Source organism: Cervus elaphus, unplaced genomic scaffold (genome assembly GCF_910594005.1).
Source record: "Cervus elaphus unplaced genomic scaffold, mCerEla1.1, whole genome shotgun sequence".
Taxonomy (NCBI): Eukaryota; Metazoa; Chordata; class Mammalia; order Artiodactyla; family Cervidae; genus Cervus; species Cervus elaphus.
Genome location: NW_025316782.1, coordinates 4,870,371 through 4,878,625, shown reverse-complemented (window position 1 = coordinate 4,878,625; position 8,255 = coordinate 4,870,371).

Genomic DNA, 8,255 nt, shown 5'->3' with positions numbered 1-8,255 from the left:
TTCCCCTGCGCCTTCCCAGGCTCATCCCCGCTGGTGCCTTTCCCCTGGGCCTAGGCCTCGGTTGAGGCCTCCTTGGAGAGGAGGTTGCTGGCAGGGGCTCTCTCCACACTGCAAGGTGCTGGAGTTCAGAGGGCTTCGTCAGAGGGAAGGGACCAGCAAGGGGCTGGATGCCCAAGACCTCTTTGGCCCAGCAGCCTCAGGGCAGCAGGGAGAGCAAGAGGCCCACTGTGCCTCTAGGTCGGCTCTGCCCCTTCCCACACGGGCAGCCAGCCCAGCAGCTGCCTGACAGACTATGGCTCCCCCGGGCTCTCTGCCGGTGTAGGGGGCAGGAACAGACGTGTGCATGTGGTTCTGCCTTGGCCTGGGAGTGTGGACCCCCTGCCTGGCCCTCAGGCTCAGGGGGAAGGCCCGGGAGAGAGCACCACCCCGAAGCGCTTTTCTCCCGGACTTGGGAGCATTGTGCGCGGCTGGCGGGAACAGCCGGCGAGAGTGCTTGCAAAGCGGCCTTTGGAGGCAGCCGGGGAGGTCTTCCAGCGGGAGAGGGCCGGTTGTGCTCAGAGGCCCCACAGACCAGGGGCAGGACCCAGCAGGGCCCCTGCCCCTGGCCAGCCTTGCCCAGACCTTCCTGGCCTCCGGGGGTACAGCCCCACCAAGGGGCAGGCTGCGGGGACTGGGCCCAGACATGTCTGGGCGCATCCCCAGGCTCATCCCCGCTGGTGCCTTTCCCCTGGGCCTAGGCCTCGGTTGAGGCCTCCTTGGAGAGGAGGTTGCTGGCAGGTGCTGTCTCCACACTGCAAGGTGCTGAGCTCAGAGGGACTCGTCAGAGGGAAGGGACCAGCAAGGGGCTGGATGCCCAAGACCTCTTTGGCCCAGCAGCCTCAGGGCAGCAGGGAGAGCAAGAGGCCCAGTGTGCCCCTAGGTCGGCTCTGCCCCTTCCCACACAGGCGGTCAGCCCAGCAGCTGCCTGACAGTCTCTGGCTCCCCCGAGCTCTCTGCCGGTGCAGGGGGCAGGAACAGACGTGTGCATGTGGTTCTGCCTTGGCCTGGGACTGTGGACCCCCTGCCTGGCCCCCAGGCTCAGGGGCAAGGGCCGGGAGAGAGCACCACCCCGAAGCGCTTTTCTCCGGGGCTTGGGAGCATTGTGCGCAGCTGGCGGGAACAGCCGGCGAGAGTGCTTGCCAAGCGGCCTTGGAGGCAGCCGGGGAGGACTTCCAGCGTGAGAGGGCCTGTTGTGCTCAGAGGCCCCACAGGCCAGGGGCAGGACCCAGCAGGGCCCCTGACCCTGGCCAGCCTTGCCCAGACCTTCCTGGCCTCCGGGGGTACTGCCCCACCAAGGGGCAGGCTGCGGGGACTGGGCCCAGACATGCCTGGGCGCCTCCCCAGGCTCATCCCCGCTGGTGCCTTTCCCCTGGGCCTAGGCCTCGGTTGAGGCCTCCTTGGAGAGGAGGTTGCTGGCAGGGCCTGTCTCCACACTGCAAGGTGCTGGAGCTCAGAGGGACTCGTCAGAGGGAAGGGACCAGCAAGGGGCTGGATGCCCAAGACCTCTTTGGCCCAGCAGCCTCAGGGCAGCAGGGAGAGCAAGAGGCCCAGTGTGCCCCTAGGTCGGCTCTGCCCCTTCCCAAACAGGCGGCCAGCCCAGCAGCTGCCTGAGAGTCTCTGGCTCCCCCGAGCTCTCTGCTGGTGCAGGGGACAGGAACAGACCTGTGCATGTGGTTCTGCCTTGGCCAGGGACTGTGGACCCCCTGCCTGGCCCCCAGGCTCAGGGGCAAGGGCCGGGAGAGAGCACCACCCCGAAGCGCTTTTCTCCCGGGCTTGGGAGCATTGTGCGCAGCTGGCGGGAACAGCCGGCGAGAGTGCTTGCAAAGCGGCCTTTGGAGGCAGCCGGGGAGGTCTTCCAGCGGGAGAGGGCCGGTTGTGCTCAGAGGCCCCACAGGCCAGGGGCAGGACCGAGCAAGTCCCCTTCCCCTGGCCAGCCTTGCCCAGACCTTCCTGGCCTCCGGGGCTACTGCCCCACCAAGGGGCAGGCTGCGGGGACTGGGTCCAGACATGCCCGGGCGCCTCCCCAGGCTCATCCCCGCTGGTGCCTTTCCCCTGGGCCTAGGCCTCGCTTGAGGCCTCCTTGGAGAGGAGGTTGCTGGCAGGGGCTCTCTCCACACTGCAAGGTGCTGGAGCTCAGAGGGCTTCATCAGAGGGAAGGGACCAGCAAGCGGCTGGATGCCCAAGACCTCTTTGGCCCAGCAGCCTCAGGGCAGCAGGGAGAGCAAGAGGCCCACTGTGCCTCTAGGTCGGCTCTGCCCCTTCCCACACGGGCAGCCAGCCCAGCAGCTGCCTGACAAACTATGGCTCCCCCGAGCTCTCTGCCGGTGTAGGGGGCAGGAACAGACGTGTGCATGTGGTTCTGCCTTGGCCTGGGAGTGTGGACCCCCTGCCTGGCCCTCAGGCTCAGGGGCAAGGGCCGGGAGAGAGCACCACCCCGAAGCGCTTTTCTCCCGGACTTGGGAGCATTTTGCGCGGCTGGCGGGAACAGCCGGCGAGAGTGCTTGCAAAGCGGCCTTTGGAGGCAGCCGGGGAGGTCTTCCAGCGGGAGAGGGCCGGTTGTGCTCAGAGGCCCCACAGGCCAGGGGCAGGACCCAGCAGGGCCCCTGCCCCTGGCCAGCCTTGCCCAGACCTTCCTGGCCTCCGGGGGTACTGCCCCACTAAGGGGCAGGCTGCGGGGACTGGGCCCAGACATGTCTGGGCGCCTCCCCAGGCTCATCCCCGCTGGTGCCTTTCCCCTGGGCCTAGGCCTCGGTTGAGGCCTCCTTGGAGAGGAGGTTGCTGACAGGTGCTGTCTCCACACTGCAAGGTGCTGAAGCTCAGAGGGACTCGTCAGAGGGAAGGGACCAGCAAGGGGCTGGATGACCAAGACCTCTTTGGCCCAGCAGCCTCAGGGCAGCAGGGAGAGCAAGAGGCCCAGTGTGCCCCTAGGTCGGCTCTGCCCCTTCCCACACAGGCGGCCAGCCCAGCAGCTGCCTGACAGTCTCTGGCTCCCCCGAGCTCTCTGCCGGTGCAGGGGGCAGGAACAGACCTGTGCATGTGGTTCTGCCTTGGCCACGGACAGTGGACCCCCTGCCTGGCCCCCAGGCTCAGGGGCAAGGGCCGGGAGAGAGCACCACCCCGAAGCGCTTTTCTCCCGGGCTTGGGAGCATTGTGCGCAGCTGGCGGGAACAGCCGGCGAGAGTGCTTGCAAAGCGGCCTTTGGAGGCAGCCGGGGAGGTCTTCCAGCGGGAGAGGGCCGGTTGTGCTCAGAGGCCCCACAGGCCAGGGGCAGGACCCAGCAGGGCCCCTGCCCCTGGCCAGCCTTGCCCAGACCTTCCTGGTCTCCGGGGGTACTGCCCCACCAAGGGGCAGGCTGCGGGGACTGGGTCCAGACATTCCCCTGCGCCTTCCCAGGCTCATACCCGCTGGTGCCTTTCCCCTGGGCCTAGGCCTCGGTTGAGGCCTCCTTGGAGAGGAGGTTGCTGGCAGGGGCTCTCTCCACACTGCAAGGTGCTGGAGCTCAGAGGTCTTCGTCAGAGGGAAGGGACCAGCAAGGGGCTGGATGCCCAAGACCTCTTTGGCCCAGCAGCCTCAGGGCAGCAGGGAGAGCAAGAGGCCCAGTGTGCCCCTAGGTCGGCTCTGCCCCTTCCCACACAGGCGGCCAGCCCAGCAGCTGCCTGACAGTCTCTGGCTCCCCCGAGCTCTCTGCCGGTGCAGGGGGTAGGAACAGACGTGTGCATGTGGTTCTGCCTTGGCCTGGGAGTGTGGACCCCCTGCCTGGCCCCCAGGCTCAGGGGCAAGGGCCGGGAGAGAGCACCACCCCGAAGCGCTTCTCTCCCGGGCTTGGGAGCATTGTGCGCAGCTGGCGGGAACAGCCGGCGAGAGTGCTTGCAAAGCGGCCTTTGGAGGCAGCCGGGGAGGACTTCCAGCGTGAGAGGGCCGGTTGTGCTCAGAGGCCCCACAGGCCAGGGGCAGGACCCAGCAGGGCCCCTGACCCTGGCCAGCCTTGCCCAGAACCTTCCTGGCCTCCGGGGGTACTGCCCCACCAAGGGGCAGGCTGCGGGGACTGGGCCCAGACATGCCTGGTCGCCTCCCCAGGCTCATCCCCGCTGGTGCCTTTCCCCTGGGCCTAGGCCTCGGTTGAGGCCTCCTTGGAGAGGAGGTTGCTGGCAGGGCCTGTCTCCACACTGCAAGGTGCTGGAGCTCAGAGGGACTCGTCAGAGGGAAGGGACCAGCAAGGGGCTGGATGCCCAAGACCTCTTTGGCCCAGCAGCCTCAGGGCAGCAGGGAGAGCAAGAGGCCCACTGTGCCTCTAGGTCGGCTCTGCCCCTTCCCACACGGGCAGCCAGCCCAGCAGCTGCCTGACAGACTCTGGCTCCCCCGAGCTCTCTGCCGGTGTAGGGGGCAGGAACAGACGTGTGCATGTGGTTCTGCCTTGGCCTGGGAGTGTGGACCCCCTGCCTGGCCCTCAGGCTCAGGGGGAAGGGCCGGGAGAGAGCACCACCCCGAAGCGCTTTTCTCCCGGACTTGGGAGCATTTTGCGCGGCTGGCGGGAACAGCCGGCGAGAGTGCTCGCAAAGCGGCCTTTGGAGGCAGCCGGGGAGGTCTTCCAGCGGGAGAGGGCCGGTTGTGCTCAGAGGCCCCACAGGCCAGGGGCAGGACCCAGCAGGGCCCCTGCCCCTGGCCAGCCTTGCCCAGACGTTCCTGGCCTCCGGGGGTACTGCCCCACCAAGGGGCAGGCTGCGGGGACTGGGTCCAGACATGCCCGGGCGCCTCCCCAGGCTCATCCCCGCTGGTGCCTTTCCCCTGGGCCTAGGCCTCGGTTGAGGCCTCCTTGGAGAGGAGGTTGCTGGCAGGGGCTCTCTCCACACTGCAAGGTGCTGGAACTCAGAGGGCTTCGTCAGAGGGAAGGGACCAGCAAGGGGCTGGATGCCCAAGACCTCTTTGGCCCAGCAGCCTCAGGGCAGCAGGGAGAGCAAGAGGCCCACTGTGCCTCTAGGTTGGCTCTGCCCCTTCCCTCACGGGCAGCCAGCCCAGCAGCTGCCGGACAGACTCTGGCTCCCCCGAGCTCTCTGCCGGTGTAGGGGGCAGGAACAGACGTGTGCATGTGGTTCTGCCTTGGCCTGGGAGTGTGGACCCCCTGCCTGGCCCTCAGGCTCAGGGGGAAGGGCCGGGAGAGAGCACCACCCCGAAGCACTTTTCTCCCGGACTTGGGAGCATTTTGCGCGGCTGGAGGGAACAGCCGGCGAGAGTGCTTGCAAAGCGGCCTTTGGAGGCAGCCGGGGAGGTCTTCCAGCGTGAGAGGGTCGGTTGTGCTCAGAGGCCCAACAGGCCAGGGAAAGCACCCAGCAGGTCCCCTTCCCCTGGCCAGCCTTGCCCAGACCTTCCTGGCCTCCGGGGGTACTGCCCCACCAAGGGGCAGGCTGCGGGGACTTGGTCCAGACATTCCCCTGCGCCTTCCCAGGCTCATCCCCGCTGGTGCCTTTCCCCTGGACCTAGGCCTCGGTTGAGGCCTCCTTGGAGAGGAGGTTGCTGGCAGGGGCTCTCTCCACACTGCAAGGTGCTGGAGCTCAGAGGGCTTCGTCAGAGGGAAGGGACCAGCAAGGGGCTGGATGCCCAAGACCTCTTTGGCCCAGCAGCCTCAGGGAAGCAGGGAGAGCAAGAGGCCCACTGTGCCTCTAGGTCGGCTCTGCCCCTTCCCACACGGGCAGCCAGCCCAGCAGCTGCCTGACAGACTCTGGCTCCCCCGAGCTCTCTGCCGGTGTAGGGGGCAGGAACAGACGTGTGCATGTGGTTCTGCCTTGGCCTGGGAGTGTGGACCCCCTGCCTGGCCCTCAGGCTCAGGGGGAAGGGCCGGGAGAGAGCACCACCCCGAAGCGCTTTTCTCCCGGACTTGGGAGCATTTTGCGCGGCTGGCGGGAACAGCCGGCGAGAGTGCTTGCAAAGCGGCCTTTGGAGGCAGCCGGGGAGGTCTTCCAGCGGGAGAGGGCCGGTTGTGCTCAGAGGCCCCACAGGCCAGGGGCAGGACCCAGCAGGTCCCCTGTCCCTGGCCAGCCTTGCCCAGACGTTCCTGGCCTCCGGGGGTACTGCCCCACCAAGGGGCAGGCTGCGGGGACTGGGCCCAGACATGCCTGGGCGCCTCCCCAGGCTCATCACCGCTGGTGCCTTTCCCCTGGGCCTAGGCCTCGGTTGAGGCCTCCTTGGAGAGGAGGTTGCTGGCAGGGCCTGTCTCCACACTGCAAGGTGCTGGAGCTCAGAGGGACTCGTCAGAGGGAAGGGACCAGCAAGGGGCTGGATGCCCAAGACCTCTTTGGCCCAGCAGCCTCAGGGCAGCAGGGAGAGCAAGAGGCCCAGTGTGCCCCTAGGTCGGCTCTGCCCCTTCCCAAACAGGCGGCCAGCCCAGCAGCTGCCTGAGAGTCTCTGGCTCCCCCGAGCTCTCTGCTGGTGCAGGGGACAGGAACAGACCTGTGCATGTGGTTTTGCCTTGGCCAGGGACTGTGGACCCCCTGCCTGGCCCCCAGGCTCAGGGGCAAGGGCCGGGAGAGAGCACCACCCCGAAGCGCTTTTCTCCCGGGCTTGGGAGCATTGTGCGCAGCTGGCGGGAACAGCCGGCGAGAGTGCTTGCAAAGCGGCCTTTGGAGGCAGCCGGGGAGGTCTTCCAGTGGGAGAGGGCCGGTTGTGCTCAGAGGCCCCACAGGCCAGGGGCAGGACCCAGCAAGTCCCCTTCCCTTGGCCAGCCTTGCCCAGACTTCCTGGCCTCCGGGGCTACTGCCCCACCAAGGGGCAGGCTGCGGGGACTGGGTCCAGACATGCCTGGGCGCCTCCCCAGGCTCATCCCCGCTGGTGCCTTTCCCCTGGGCCTAGGCCTCGGTTGAGGCCTCCTTGGAGAGGAGGTTGCTGGCAGGGGCTCTCTCCACACTGCAAAGTGCTGGAGCTCAGAGGTCTTCGTCAGAGGGAAGGGACCAGCAAGGGGCTGGATGCCCAAGACCTCTTTGGCCCAGCAGCCTCAGGGCAGCAGGGAGAGCAAGAGGCCCAGTGTGCCCCTAGGTCGGCTCTGCCCCTTCCCACACAGGCGGCCAGCCCAGCAGCTGCCTGACAGTCTCTGGCTCCCCCGAGCTCTCTGCCGGTGCAGGGGGCAGGAACAGACGTGTGCATGTGGTTCTGCCTTGGCCTGGGACTGTGGACCCCCTGCCTGGCCCCCAGGCTCAGGGGCAAGGGCCGGGAGAGAGCACCACCCCGAAGCGCTTTTCTCCCGGGCTTGGGAGCATTGTGCGCAGCTGGCGGGAACAGCCGGCGAGAGTGCTTGCAAAGCGGCCTTTAAGGCAGCCGGGGAGGACTTCCAGCGTGAGAGGGCCGGTTGTGCTCAGAGGCCCCACAGACCAGGGGCAGGACCCAGCAGGGCCCCTGACCCTGGCCAGCCTTGCCCAGACCTTACTGGCCTCCGGGGGTACTGCCCCACCAAGGGGCAGGCTGCGGGGACTGGGCCCAGACATGCCTGGGCGCCTCCCCAGGCTCATCCCCGCTGGTGCCTTTCCCCTGGGCCTAGGCCTCGGTTGAGGCCTCCTTGGAGAGGAGGTTGCTGGCAGGGCCTGTCTCCACACTGCAAGGTGCTGGAGCTCAGAGGGACTCGTCAGAGGGAAGGGACCAGCAAGGGGCTGGATGCCCAAGACCTCTTTGGCCCAGCAGCCTCAGGGCAGCAGGGAGAGCAAGAGGCCCAGTGTGCCCCTAGGTCGGCTCTGCCCCTTCCCAAACAGGCGGCCAGCCCAGCAGCTGCCTGAGAGTGTCTGGCTCCCCCGAGCTCTCTGCTGGTGCAGGGGACAGGAACAGACCTGTGCATGTGGTTCTGCCTTGGCCAGGGACTGTGGACCCCCTGCCTGGCCCCCAGGCTCAGGGGCAAGGGCCGGGAGAGAGCACCACCCCGAAGCGCTTTTCTCCCGGGCTTGGGAGCATTGTGCGCAGCTGGCGGGAACAGCCGGCGAGAGTGCTTGCAAAGCGGCCTTTGGAGGCAGCCGGGGAGGTCTTCCAGCGGGAGAGGGCCGGTTGTGCTCAGAGGCCCCACAGGCCAGGGGCAGGACCCAGCAAGTCCCCTTCCCCTGGCCAGCCTTGCCCAGACCTTCCTGGCCTCCGGGGCTACTGCCCCACCAAGGGGCAGGCTGCGGGGACTGGGTCCAGACATGCCCGGGCGCCTCCCCAGGCTCATCCCCGCTGGTGCCTTTCCCCTGGTTCTAGGCCTCGGT